This window comes from Bubalus kerabau, chromosome 1, assembly GCF_029407905.1.
Source record: "Bubalus kerabau isolate K-KA32 ecotype Philippines breed swamp buffalo chromosome 1, PCC_UOA_SB_1v2, whole genome shotgun sequence".
Lineage (NCBI taxonomy): Eukaryota > Metazoa > Chordata > Mammalia > Artiodactyla > Bovidae > Bubalus > Bubalus kerabau.
The window spans coordinates 17,921,499-17,936,682 of NC_073624.1; the positions used below are offsets into that span (position 1 = coordinate 17,921,499).

At 39.7% G+C, this 15,184-nt stretch overlaps 1 pseudogene; it reads right to left on the reverse strand.

The window, feature by feature from the left end:
• The window catches only part of LOC129644153 (antigen WC1.1-like), a 70,525-nt pseudogene that overhangs the window by 13,904 nt on the left and 41,437 nt on the right, over positions 1–15,184 (reverse strand).

Consider the following 15,184-nt stretch of genomic DNA (forward strand, 5'->3'; position numbering starts at 1 on the left):
ATAATTAAATTGCTATAATATTTCACCATGAAATACCTACCTTTTGAGACACAGATGCAAGAACAGACATTTGGACTCACTGGGAGGAGTTGTTGTTGTTCAGTCGCTCAGTCATGTCTGATTCTTTGCAACTTCACGGACTGCAGCACACCAGTCTTTCCTGTAGTTCACCATCTCCCAGAGCTTACTCAAACTCATGTCCACTGAATCAGGGATGCTATCCAACCATCTAAACCTCTGTCATCCCCTTCTCCTCCTGCTTTCAATCTTTCCCAGCATAAAGATCTTTTCTAATGAGCCAGCTTTTCGAATCAGGTGGCCAAAGTATAGGAGCTTTAGCTTTAGCATCCGTCCTTCTAATGAATATTCAGGACTGATTTCCTTTAGGATTGATGGGTTTGATCTCCTTGCAGTCCAGGGGACTCTCAAGAGATTTCTCCAATACCAGAACTCAAAAGCATCAAATCTTCAGCATTCAGCCTTCTTTATGGTCCAACTCTCACATCCATACATGACTACTGGAAAAACCATGGCTTTGACTATATGGACCTTCGTTGACAAAGTAATGTCTCTGCTTTTTAATATGCTGTCTAGGTTGGTCATAGCTTTTCCTTCAAGGAGCAAGCGTCTTTTAATTTTGTGGCTGCAGTCATCATCTGCAGTGGTTTTGGAGCCCAAGAAAATAAAGTCTGCCACTGGTTCCATTGTTTCCCCCATCTATTTGCCATGAAGTGATGGGACCAGATGCCATAATCTTCATTTTTTGAATGTTGAGTTTTAAGCCAGCTTTTTCACTCTCCTCTGTCACCTTCATCAGGAGGCTCTTTAGTTCCTCTTCACATTCTGCCATAAATGTGGTGTCATCTGCACATCTCAGGTTATTGATATTTCTCCTGGAAATCTGATTCCAGCTTGTGCTTCACCCAGCCTGTCATTTCTCATGATGTACTCTGCATATAAGTTAAATAAGCAGGGTGACAATATATGGCCTTGGCGCACTCCTTTCCCAATTTGGAACCAGTCCATTGTTCCATATCCTGTGGTCACTGCTGAGTTTTCCATATTTTCTGGCATATTGAGTGCAGCATTTTCACAGCATCATTTGAAATAGCTCAGCTAGAATTCCATCTAGCTTTGTTGGTAGTGATGCTTTCTAAAGCCCATTTGACTTTGGACTCCAAGATGTCTGGCTCAAGGTGAGTGATTATCTGAGTTATTAAGATTATCTGGGTCATTAAGATTTTTTGTGTAGCTCTTCTGTGTATTCTTGCCACCTCTTCTTAATATCCTCTGGTCTGTTAGGTCCATACTGTTTCTGTCCTATATTGTGCCCATCTTTGCATGAAATGTTCCCTTGGTATCTCTAATTTTCTAGAAGAGATCTCTAGTGTTCCCCATTCTATTGTTTTCCTCTATTTCTTTGCATTCTTCACTTAGGATGGCTTTCTTATCTCTCCGGATATACCTTGGACCTCTGCATTCAGATGGGTATATCTTTCCTTTTCTCCTTTGCTTTTCATTTCTATTCTTTTCTCAGCTATTTGTAAGGCCTCCTCAGACAGCCATTTTGCCTTTTTGCATTTCTTTTTCTTGGGGATGGCTTTGATCACCACCTCCTGTACAACGTCATGAACCTCTGTCCGTAGTCCTTCAGACACTCTATCAGATCTAATCTCTTGAATCTATTTGTTGACAGGGGGGATGATTTGAGAGAATACCATTGAAATATATACATTACCATATGCAAAATAGATAGACAAGAGTTTGATGTATAATGCAGGGCTCACAAATCTGGTGATCTGTGACAATCTGGAGGGATGGGGTAGGGAGGAAGATGGGAGGAGCGGACAGGATGGAGGGGACAAATGGATGCCTACTGTCAATCCATACTGATGTATGGTGAAAAAAAATCACAATAATATAAAGTAGTTATTAAAAAGAGAAATTACCTTTTAAAGCCAGTTTTCCCTCACCCTCTGTTCTTGGGGACATTTCACACCAGAAGCATCCTACGTATCAGTAGCCTTTCCCTCTCTCTTACCTGAGCAAATCACAGAGGCTGTGTTACCACGGGAACAGTCAGGACCACCCAGAGCAGTCACAGGGCAACTCCACAGGAAGGACTCAGCCCCTGAGCAGTGTAATCGGGCTGTTGATATCCGATCACCTCCTTCCATAAAGTGTGGTCCTCCGGGGGTGGAGATGGCGACTCCACAGCCAAGCTGAGGACAGACAACATTGGCATTGGCCAGACTCCAGTGGGAGGCACAGAGCACTCTCCATCGTCCAGAAATGTTCATCTCCAACTGCCCCTCACACTGAGAGGAGCCGTTTGTCATGAGCCGGACTTCTGAGTATGCTGGATACGAGATAATAGAATTTCAGAAATATCTCATGATTTCTGACCTGAACAGAGTGTGCAGGGAGGTTAGTCCTGACCTACATCTCACCTGAACAGACAAGCTGAACAGCTCCACTGTGGTGACAAGTGCCCCCTGGACAGGGCACTCTGGGGCAGGACCAGAGCTTAGGCTCCTCCCCCTCACAACTGAACTCTTCAGCCCAGACTCGGCCATCTGAGTCTCTGAAGAGCTCATGTCCCACGACTGACACAGCTTTGCCACACCCCAGCTCTGCACAGAAGACTTAGGCAGTGGGGAATGTGAAGTTTCTATCAGACACTGGAATCCAGTCTTCTCCAGAATAAACTTCTACTCGCCCTGAGCAGGGTCCATCCTCTCCAACCAGATGCACAAATCCTGAGAGAAACAAATAAATAAACCCACTGCACGTTCATGATCCTGGCTTGGCAACTGGAAACATGTCACAGGCAATGGTGTGAAAGCTTTTTTTTCCAGGACTGAGGCATGAACAGAAAATTTGACAGTGTCAGAATTGCATTTTCACGGGTGAGTGTCAGAAGAGAAATCCAGAAGGATTTGCAGAGTCAGTTTAGAATGGCTGAATTCCAAAAACCAAATTTGATGTTGGTTATGATGTGAATTCCTCATTTAAGGGTCTGGAAACTATAGGGCCCAAGGAAACTGCACTGCAATGGGCATCAGACTTGGGTGCAGAACTGAACTAACCCAGAGTGAAATAGGTCCTTGGGATTCAAGAGTTTAGAGAACTAAGATCCAGACAAGGTTAGAAGGCCATCTGACATTTCTGGGGCTAGAAGTCCAGCCAGATTTTTCTCAGGAGTCAATACTCAAGTCACTGATACAAGGGAAATCAATCGAGAGATCTGAGTGCAGGTCAGTCTATAAACAGACTTATGGCTAATGGAAGGAAAGCTAGATATTATAACAAGTCTACTTCTTATGTTTCCCATATATTTCTCATAATCTCTGATAGTGAAAAATTCCAAGAATTTCTTATCCAACTTGAATTGTGAAAAGAAATTGTCCAAAGATGAGTTTGAATATGAAGAAAGGTCAGAGTCATAGGAGAAAGGGTTGGTCCTAGCCATCTTTCAAGAAAGCCTAGGATTTACCAATGAACCCAGGAGAGAATGAGTTCTCAGTGGGACTATACAAGATGACTAACTGTGTTGATTAGTTCATATTACTGGTTTTCTTCCAACACATGAGAATCTTAGCAAATGCTATGGAGTGAAGGTAATTTAATGTTTTTAAATTCTATCTATATGCTAAATGGAACTTCCCAGGTGGCACTAGTGGTAAAGAAGCCCCCTGCCAATGCACAAGTTAAATCCCTGGGAGGAGAGCATAGCAACCACTCCAGTATTCTGTCGTGGAGAATCCCATGGATGAGGGAGCCTGATGGGCTACAGTTCATAGAGTCACAAAGAGTCAGACATGACTGAAGAGACCTAACACGCACTCATATGCTAACTACAAACTACTTTCCTATTTCTTGAGAAAAAGTCATCATGCTGTAAAAAAAAAAAAAAAAAAAAAAAAAGGAGAGGGAGAAGAAGAGAAGACAGAGCAAACAGCCATGTATAATTTACAGATTTCTACATTACAAAAGCCTCAATATGGATGAACAAAGATTTGGGGAAAATATTTGTCCAGCAAGTTTTTAACACATTTTACCCATGTGCTCCTTCCATCTGCGACCTAACCCTGTTTCCCTTTCCCATTTCTCCCACTGCAGACAAGAGAAAACAATCCTAAGAGCTACAAATGGATGGAAAAGAGACTCTGAAAGGGAAGAACTTCTGTAGGAGTGGAGTGTGGGTGGGGTGAGGGGTAGGTTAAACTGGGAGTGGATGGAGTATGAAACTGAAAGAGGGAGACTAAGGGAAAGACTCACAACATGATTTGACCTTCAGGGACCACATTTTGGAGAGAGGAAAGGTAACCTAATGAAAAAAATAAAACTTCTCATCATAAAGAACAACTTTTAAATACATTTGCCTGATTTCTGACTGTGCTTATAATTATTTATGTACACGGTGGAATTCTTTCTGGTAAAGGACTCTGATTTCATAAGTATGAGAACATTGAAGGTTCAGAAAGAATATGTCAACAGAATAAAAATCTACTATAGAGAACAGGAGAGAACAGAAAAGACACTATAGAAATTAATGAATCAAAGGACCAGCTTGACCACTTATCCAAGAGGGAATGGTAAGAGCCAGGATGATCTGCTAGCCTTTTGTTACTTACCCACTTTCAACTCCCCAGTCCAGGTTAGGACATCTGGTGTGGTCTGGCTGGGAGTTTGGTCATAGGATACACATTCTAATTAAAACATTTTTACTTAACAGGTTGTTAGTTTCTATATCAATCCCATGAGATTACAAATTTAAAAAGAACAAGAAAGAAATATTTCTTGTATGCTGTTTCATATACCAAGATACATGCTAAACACTCAAATATATGCTGAATAATCCATAAAGTCTTGTACACATCAGGATAGATACTTCTGAGACATATTATTATTTCTTTTTTATTTTCTACTTGATTTTAAATTTTATATGAAAGGATATGTGTGTGAAAATTGTAAGAAAATTTGTGCAATAGGAGGCTGGTGTGAGTGGATAAAGGTATTAAATATAATAAAAATACATCCTTGTCTGGTCTCTTGCTGTACAGACCTCCTGTATCCTTAGGCACACATAGCATCCTCCACACCACACCTGGACCCGCAGTGATGCTCAGAGAACCCCATATGGCCTTTGACATCTCTCATTGCTCTTCTTTTTCCTCTTAGCTACTATAAGTCTCCTCCACCTTCTTCAAAAATTACAGGTGTCCTCTTACTCCTGTTCCTATCAAACAAGCCCCCAAACACAATTCTCTTATATCATTGAAGACATCAGGTATAAAATATAATTTATTACCACAAAACATAGAAATTCACATTTTATTGACTATATCTTTGACTTGTCAGTGTGTGGCTAAGTGTTCCTCCAAAATTTTGGTTTATACAGAGGTTTTAAAGAAAAAAAAGAACAGACAATCCTTTCTAGTAACAATGAAAGGAGAACCCAGACTCAGAACATTTCATCCACAACTCTATTGTCCTACCAGTCAAAGATCTATGAATATTCAAATCTAAATTTTCAAAGGGGACTTGCAATTTGGCACAAATCCATAAGTTCCTCTCTGATTTGCTTGGTGATGTCCCCTGTGCCTCCACAACTAACCTAGCACAAAAATGTGTCTCGCACTATATATACAGAAAGGACTCCATCCTGGAAGGTACATCCTCATTCTACCCCTTTCCTCCCATGGGCTCACTGTGCAAAGCAGGTGCATGTGGTGATTTGCAAATGTTTCACTCTTCCAAAAGTAAATTATATAAAAATGAGTATCAATTTTTATTGGGATATAGATTAAGCTATATCAGGTAAGATCACTGGAGAAGAAATAGCAGAGACTTGTAAAAGGAAAAGTAGAAACAAATGAAGCCCATCAGGAAATCAATCCTGAATATTCATTGGAAGGACTGATGCTGAAGCTGAAACTCCAATACTTTGGACACCTGATGGGAAGAACTGACTCCTTTGAAAAGACCCTGATTCTAGGCAAGATTGAAGATGGAAGAAGAAGGGGCAGACAGAGGATGAGATGGTTGGATGGCATCACTGACTCAATAGACATGAGTTTGAGTAAGCTTCGGCAGTTGGTGATGGACAGGGAAGCCTGGCATGCTGCGGTCCATGGGGTAGCAAAGAGTCGGACACCACTGAGCAACTGAACTGAACTGATCACTCACAGATACTTTATGCATTCAAGGAGGATATCTCAGACGTCTCTAGCTTACACATCTATTGCCCTGGTGATCAGACACCAGCTTCCTTGGAACTTTCTGTTCTTTCAGTCAGTGGGCAATTCACTGATCATACCTGAGCAGACAACTCCTGCATCCCCGTCATGACCGCAGTTTTGCCACCCCCAGCCCCAGGAAGCCCACTGCCACACGTGGGACTCCATTCTTCCACAATACACGTGATCCAGCCAGATGGGTCCTGATCCCGCCCCAAAGGGAGCAGACTCCACGGCACTGAGGGCTTCTCCATAGCCCAGCTGCCTGCACACCACACGGGCATCGTCCAGGTCCCAGCTGTCATCACAGATGGTGCCCCAGGAACCCTGGTGAAGGATTTCCACTCTCCCGGCACAGGGCCCGCCCCCATCCACCAGGCGGAGCTGTCTGCTGTCTGAGGAGACAGAAATGGGGCAATGGGGTGCTGACCAGGAGATGAGAAAGATCTTCTGTCCTGTGGGACCCTCACCCGAGTAGTTGGGGGCGCTCTCTTCAGAAGCTGATGCTGCGGAGTCATTGCCCTGTGGAACATTTGGATCTGGATTCTTATAGAAGTGATAAGAGCATAACAAGGATGAAAATGGACAAAAACAGGAAATATTACTACTAGGTAGTCTGAGACAGATGGTGTTACAAGGTCCTATCAGAGTTAACATTCTGATTTGTAGAGCTCTGCACAGAATCTGAAAAAGATTTACAGGAAATGTTGGTCTCTCTACCCTGAGGGGTTAAATGAGTTCAGAGTCACAGGATTAGGCTGGTAGCTGGATGTATTCTTTATAAGCTACACACTCTTGGTCCTTGACTTTAGAGTCAGGCAGTGGCCTCATCAGAAGCCTCGGGGAGCAGCCATGAATCCTCTATCATTAAAATCGTTCTCCTTGGTATAGTCATGAGAACTGAAAAACAAATGGTCTGTGAGACACCATGGTTTACCCTAGAATAGTTCACTTATGATTCTAAGCTTCAAACTCCAGATCTGGATACTTAGTTTCAAAAAGTATAATCTCTTTGAGTAGATTAAACAACCCTGCATGAGAGATGATGTCAGAAGATATTGATTGACATTGGCCAGATTCCACTGGGAATCACAGAATGTAGCTTCTTCTCCCAAATGAATATAATCTCTCCTTGGACTTTGTGTCAGGAATTGCTATTATCTAAAATTTGGAGTTATTTGTTCTCTAGGGGAAAATATGTATTTCTAACTCTAAGAGCAAAAATATGTTATATTCCTGCCTTGAAAGCCTTTGAACAAACAATATTGACAGACACACTGCATTGTTCTCTCTTTTGATACATAACCAGTCATGGAAAGAAAGGTTAAATGATGTCTATCACTGTTGTAGTTTAAGTAAGTGAAAAGTAGAGAATAAAACCTCAAATTCTGTACTTCCATGAAGAACGGAAGAGAAAGCAGACCAATGGTCTTGTTAGACACAACTTTAAATGCTGGAAATTTTCTTTAAGTAAAGGTATCATTGGAAAAGACTCCGATGCTGGGAGGGATTGAGGGCAGGAGGAGAAGAGGACGACAGAGGATGATATGGCTGGATGGCATCACCAGCTCGATGGACGTGAGTTTGAATGAACTCTGGGAGTTGGTGATGGACAGGGAGGCCTGGCGTGCTGCAATTCATGCAGTGGCAAAGAGTCGGACATGACTGAGCTACTGAACTGAACTGAAAGGTATCAGACATGTGTGGACACAACATGGACTAAATATGTTAAAATTCTAAAGAGTGGAGATCATGTAATATGTTTCAATGTTAGCCAAGGATCTACAGTTTCTTTTTCTCTGGAGGAATTTCCCAATTTGGTGCCTAGGTTAAGGCTCAGAATCTGGGCTCAGAGAAACAGAGGACTCCTATTTGGACAGAGAAGCCAGCATAATTTGGGGTTACCTGGTGGTGAGACAGAATTGGGAGACCTGAAATCCTTTCTCACACAACAGATTTTTTTTCCTCGAATATGTGCTCATTATACAAGCCATGAAGCTGGCAGAAAGCCAAAGATCTATGTCAAAAGTCTTGGAGAGCAGAGTGTATATTCCCTTACTCTCTTGGGTGCTGAGCTACCAAAATACCCAGGTTATCAACCAAAATCTTTGAAGGCCCATGCCACATGGACAGAGATAAGAGATGGATGGAGTGCTACCAAAACCGCAACCTAGACTTGTTACAGCTCAGTTCTCAGTTGTATTTATATATTTGAGTGATCTTCAACCCTTCTCCTACTTGCTTAACTAAACAGAATATGAATCCTCTCAAGGGTTAGAAAATGTATCTGGAGGATCCTTTTTTCAATGCTGAAGACATGGGATGACATGACATATTAACAAAGTGAAATAAAAGAAAATAAGAGAAGGCAGAGACTCGCATGATAGAGGTGCTGGAGTTAGCAGATATAGATTTTAACTATGATCAATATATTGAGGAAAAAAGAGGAAATGAGAGAATAAATGGGTGAAAAGATGAAAAACATTAACAACTAATTATAACTATAAAAATCAAGGAACAGTTACCAACTGAAAATAAAATGTCTAGAGAGTTGAATTAATAAGTTTAGAAGAATTTTAGATAGAACTCAACTCAAAATTACTGACTTAGAGGAGTCCTAGAGATGAGAGATGAGAAGGAGGAGGAGTGGGATAGGAGGAGAAGAGAAGCTAAGACAGAGAGACAGAGCAGCAGAAGTAATACTTGAAGATATAATAACTGAGAGTTTTTAAAAAATGGGTGGATGGGCATGAAAACTCCCACACCTAGTAAAGCTGCTGAAAATCAAGGAAAAAGGAAAATTTGGAATAATAACATATCTGTTTAATACAAAAGAAGGGGGGAAAGAGAGGAAAAAGGAACATAAAGCACGTGGGTCAATTAAAAGTAAATGATAGATACTAGCCCAACAATACCAATAACTGCACTTACAGTAAATTGATTAGACACTTCAAATTAATGTCCATCTTGATAAAACCACAAAATCCATGTAAATACTACCATGAAGATATTCAGCTTATATATGAGGGTAAAGAAAGGTTGACAGTAAAATGATGGGGAAAATGTACATACTGTGTGAATCCTAACTGTAAGAAAACTGGAATAGCTATATAAATGTCACAGAAAGTAGAGTTCAAAGCAAGATGTGCTAATTGAGTTAAAGAGGGCATTTTCATGATTATAACAGGATACACCCTTAATGAAGATATTATAGATATTAAAATCCAAGAAAATGTCAAAACATTGCTTTGACATATAGAATAATACTTGACAGAACGAAGAACAGAAATAGACAAAATCATAATCAAAATGCGGGAACTTTAACATGCATTTTGCAATAGCATGCAGACCAAGTATACAAAAAAGAATGAGGAATATAGCAGATGTAAACAACAGTTAGCTAAATAACAAATATAGAGCAATACACCCAACAATGACACAACTTGTTATTTACTTTATTGTAAATTCACTGGAAACTTTCATTTTTAAATGATCATCAGTTCAGTTCAGTTCAGTCTCTCAGTCGTGTCTGACTGCAACTCCATGGGCTGCAGCACGCCAGGCCTCCCTGTCCATCACCAACTCCCAGAGTTTACTCAAACTCATGTCCATCGAGTCAGTGATGCCATCCAACCATTTCATCCTCTGTTGTCCCCTTCTCCTCCCACCTTCAACCTTTCCCAGCATCAGAGTCTTTTCAAATGAGTCATTTCTTCCCATCAGGTGTCCAAAGTATTGGAATTTCAGCTTCAGCATCAGTCCTTCCAATGAATATTCAGGACTGATTTCCTTCAGAATGGACTGGGTGGATCTCCTTGCAGTCTAAGGGACTCTCAAGTGTCTTCTCCAACACCACAGTTCAAAAGCATCAACTCTTCAGTGCTCAGCCTTCTTCACAGTCCAACTCTCACATCCATACATGACTACTGGCAAAACCATAGCCTTGACTAGATGGACCTTTGTTCACAAAGTAATGTCTCTGCTTTTTAATATGCTGTCTAGGTTGTTCATAGCTTTTCTTCCAAGGAGTAAGCATCTTTTAATTTCATGGCTACAGTCACCATCTGCAGTGATTTTGGAGCCCCCCAAAATAAAGTCTGTCACTGATTCCACTGTTTCCCCATCTATTTTCCATGAAGTGATGGGACCGGATGTCATGATCTTAGTTTTCTGAATGTTGAGCTTTTTTCACTCTCCTCCTTCACTTTCATCAAGAGGCTCTTTAGTTCTTCACTTTCTGCCATAAGGTGGTGTCATCTGCATATCTGAGGTTATTGATATTTCTCCCAGCAATCTTGATTGCAGCTTGTGCTTCATCCAGCCCAGAATTTCTCATGATGTACTCTGCATATTAGTTAAATAAGCAGGGTGACAATATACAGCCTTGACTTACTCCTTTCCCTATTTGGAACTAGTCTGTTGTTCCATGTCCAGTTCTAGCTACTGCTTCCTGACCTGCATACAGATTTCTCAAGAGGTAGGTCAGGTGGCCTGGTATTCCCATATCTTGAAGAATTTTCCACAGTTTGTTGTGATCCACATAGTCAAAGACTTTGGCATAGTCAACAGAACAGAAGTAGATGTTTTGATGATCATGTGATAGAACAAAAACCTTCAGAGAATTGAATTTATACAGAATATTTACTTTGAACAGAGTGAAATTAAGTATTAATAAGAAAATATACTTAGCCATCCCTACTGAGAAAATTAAGAAATATTCTTCCAAAGAATTCCTGGGTCTGGAAATAACTTTCAAACTTGAAAATATTGTGAAATAATGGTAACAAAGGTATGCTGTAACTAAATTCTTCCAATGCAACTAAAGTAATGTCTAAGGGAAATTTATACCCTAGATTTAGAAAAGAGGAGAGACAGAAAATGAAAAAATGTAAGCTTTCATTTAAGAAGCTAGGATATGAGACATAAAGCCTAAAGGATGTACAAGATTGGAATTAATAAAGAAAGAAATAAAGTTAATCTAAAAAAGAAAGTAAGCATAAGACAAAGACAACAGAGGAAAGCTGTTCAAACATGGCTCACTGAAAACTGATCAACACTGAGCAATACTAATCAAGAGCAGAGAGAAAAAACTTAATACCAGAACGAAAAGGCAAATCACTATAAATTATACAGGTTTTTTGGTCATAGTTTTGAGATGCAATATACACATTTAATGTGGATAAATATCCAGAAGAGTTCCAGTTTCTCCACAACCTTGTCAACATTTGTCTTTTTTTAAATTATAGCCATTTTGACAGATGTAAGATGACATCTCATTGTGGTTTTCATTTACATTTCTCTGATAATTAAAGATGTCAGTGTATTTTCATACACCTGTTAGCTATCCATATGTCTTATTTGGAGAAATGGCTAGTTCCTGACTAATTTTTTTAATCAGTTTATTAGAGGTTTTGCTGTTGTTGCTTTTGTTTTGCTCTTGAGCTGTAGTGTTCTTATATATTTTGCAAATTAATCCCTTATATGATTTGCTGTAAGGTGCCTTTTCACTCTACTGTTGTTTCTTTTACTGTCCTGCTGGTGTTTAGTCATTCAGTCGTGTCCAACTCATTGCAACCCCATGGAGTATAGCCTGCCAGGCTCCTCTGTCCATGAGATTCCCCAGGCAAGAATACTGGCGTGAGTTGCATTTCCTTCTCCAGTGTATCTTCCTGACCCAGGCGTTGAATCCATGTCTTGTGTGTCTCCTCCACTGGCAGGTGAACTCTTTACCACTGAGCCATCTGAGATATTCTCACGTGTCTATTTTTACCTATTCTTTTGGTGTCAAACCCATGAGATCATGAAATAATATACTTTTATTTTGAAATTTTAAGTAAAAATACCACATATCTAAGATATAATTCCTAACTGGTGACAATATTACACCATCATACACAATAAAATAAATTTATATGCAGTAAGGTTTTAAATATTACTTAGTGGAATTATAAAATCACTTGTAGAAAATAAACTTGATTAAAAGTTATTTTGAGATGAAGAATGGCATTTGAAACATTGCATTAAAGGCATAGTCAAAAAACTAAAACGTTATAAATTTGATCACATAACCTCCCATACACATATACAAACCTAAAATCATACACAAAAGATGGGGAAATATTTCCAAATAATGTTATAAAAATGGTAAATGATGTTAGTTTATAGAGTTCCTAAAAATAAATAAGAAAATTTGTAAAATATTCTAGAGAAAAAAATTAAAGATAGAGAAAGATATCTGAAACACCTATAAAAATTTACTTATTAATCACTCTCCACATTCAATAACAAATATAAACACAGGTGTCTATAAAGGCACACACACACACTAACACACCCCTGAATGAAGGAAAGACCTTGCATACTTTAATTACCCAGTGTTTCTTCTATTAGGACAGTGTTTGCACATTGTATGCACTCATTCAACAAGTATGGACGGAGAACATATTCTAAATACCATGATAAGTGCTTGTTAAATGTTTATTAAATAAATAAGCAGATGAATAAAGTTCAGTGAAATACATTTTCTTTAAATCAATGCTGATCAACAAAATAGTGAAGCAAATATAAATTAATGATAATGGTTTATGAAAATAAAGTGTATTAAAGAAAATTAGTCCATAAACACAGAATAAATTTATATTTAAAATTTCATTTACATAATGTTTAATATAAATGTATTTCTTTTAATTGGAGGCTAATTACTTTACAATATTGTTTTGGTTTTGCCATACATCAACATGAATCCTCCACGGGTTTCAGTGGAAAATTGTTAAATAGATTCTAAACTACTCTCATCTATTATTCAATATGACATATGCACAAGAGAATATTTCTGTAGTAAGAAGAAACTCTTAAGGGGAATATACAGATTTACTAAGTAGACTTCAAAAAAAGATAGATAAATGGCTACTGAGTAAAGCAAAACCCTCCTTGCTGTTCATTGGAACTCTGCATTCAAATGGGTATGCCTTTCCTTTTCTCCTTTGCTTTTTGCTTCTCTTCTTTTCACAACTATTTGTAAGGCCTCCTTGACAGTCATTTTGCTTTTTTGCATTTGTTTTTCTTGGGGATGGTCTTGCTCCATGTCTCCTGTACAATGTCATGAACCTCCATCCATAGTTCATCAGGCACTCTGTCTATCAGATCTAATGCCTTAAATCGATTTGTCGCTTCCACTGTATAATCGTAAGGGATTTTATTTAGGTCATACCTGAATGGTCTAGTGGTTTTCCCTACTTTCTTCAATTTAAGTCTGAATTTGGCAATAAAGAGTTCATGATCTGAGCCACAATCAGCTCCTGGTCTTCTTTTTGCTGACCATATAGAGCTTCTCCATCTTTGGCTGCAAAGAATATATAATCAATCTGATTTTGGTGTTGACCATCTGGTGATGTCCATGTATAGAGTCCTCTCTTGTGTTGCTGGAAGAGGGTATTTGCTATGACCAGTGCATTCTTTTGGCAAAACTCTGTTAGCCTTTGCCCTGCCTTCATTCCTTACTCCAAGGCCAAATTTGCCTGTTACTCCAGGTGTTTCTTGACTTCCTACTTTTGCCCTCCAGTGCCCTATAATGAAAGGGACTTCTTTTGGGGGTGTTAGTTCTATAAGGTCTTGTAGGTCTTCATAGAAGCTTTCATAGAAGCTTCATAGCTTCAACCTCAGCTTCTTCAGCATTACTGGTTCGGGCATGCTACTACTTCTGCTAAGTTGCTTCAGTCGTGTCCGACTCTGTGTGACCCCATAGATGGCAGCCCACCAGGCTCCCCTGTCCCTGGAATTCTCCAGGCAAGAATACTGGAGTGGGTTGCCATTTCCTTCTCCAATTCATGAAAGTGAAAACTGAAAGTGAAGTCACTCAGTCGTCTCCAACTCCCAGAGACCCCATGGACTGCAACCTACTAGGCTCCTCCATCCATGGGATTTTCCAGACAAGTGTACTGGAGTGGGTTGCCATTGCATAAACTTGGAATACTGTGATATTGAATGGTTTGCCTTGGAAATGAACAGAGATCATTCTGTCATTTTTGAGATTGCATCCAAGTACTGCATTTTGGACTCATTTGTTTGCTATGATGGCTACTTCATTTTTTCTAAGGGATTCTTGCCCACAGTAGCAGATATAATGGTCATTTGAGTTAAATTCACCCATTCCAGTCCATTTTAGTTCACTGATTCCTAAAATGTCTACGTTCACTTTTGCCATCTCCTGTTTGACCACTTGCAATTTGCCTTGATTCATGGACCTAACATTCCAGGTTCCTATGCAATATTGTTCTTCACAGCATTGGACTTTGCTTCTATCCCCAGTCACATCCACAGCTGAGTGTTGTCTTTGCCTTGACTTCAGCTCTTCATTCTTTCTGGAGTTATTGCTCCACTGATCTCCAGTAGTGATTTGGGCACCTACCAAACTGGGGAGTTCATCTTTCAGTGTCCTATCTTTTTGTCTTTTCATACTGTTCATGGGCTTCTCAAGGCAGGAATTCTGAAGTGGTTTGCCATTCCCTTCTCCAGTGGACCACATTTTGTCAGGACTCTCCACCATGACTCGTCCATCTTGGGTGGCCAAATTGGCATGGCTCATAGTTTCACTGAGTTAGGCAAGGTGTGGTCCATATGATCAGATTGGTCACTTTTCTGTAATTGTGGTTTTCAGTTTGTCTGCCCTCTGATGGAGGAGGATAAGAGGCTTATGGAAGTTCCCTGAAGGGAGAGAATAACAAGGAAAGATAAGAAGCCTTCCTCAGTGACCAGTGCAAAGAAATAGAGGAAACCGATAGAATGCAAAAGACTAGAGATCTCTTCAAGAAAAGTAGAGATACCAAGGGAAGGTTTCATGCAAAGATGGGCTCAATAAAGGACAGAAATGGTATGGACCTAACAGAAGCAGAAGATATTAAGAAGAGGTGGCAAGAATACACAGAAGAAATATACAAAAAAGA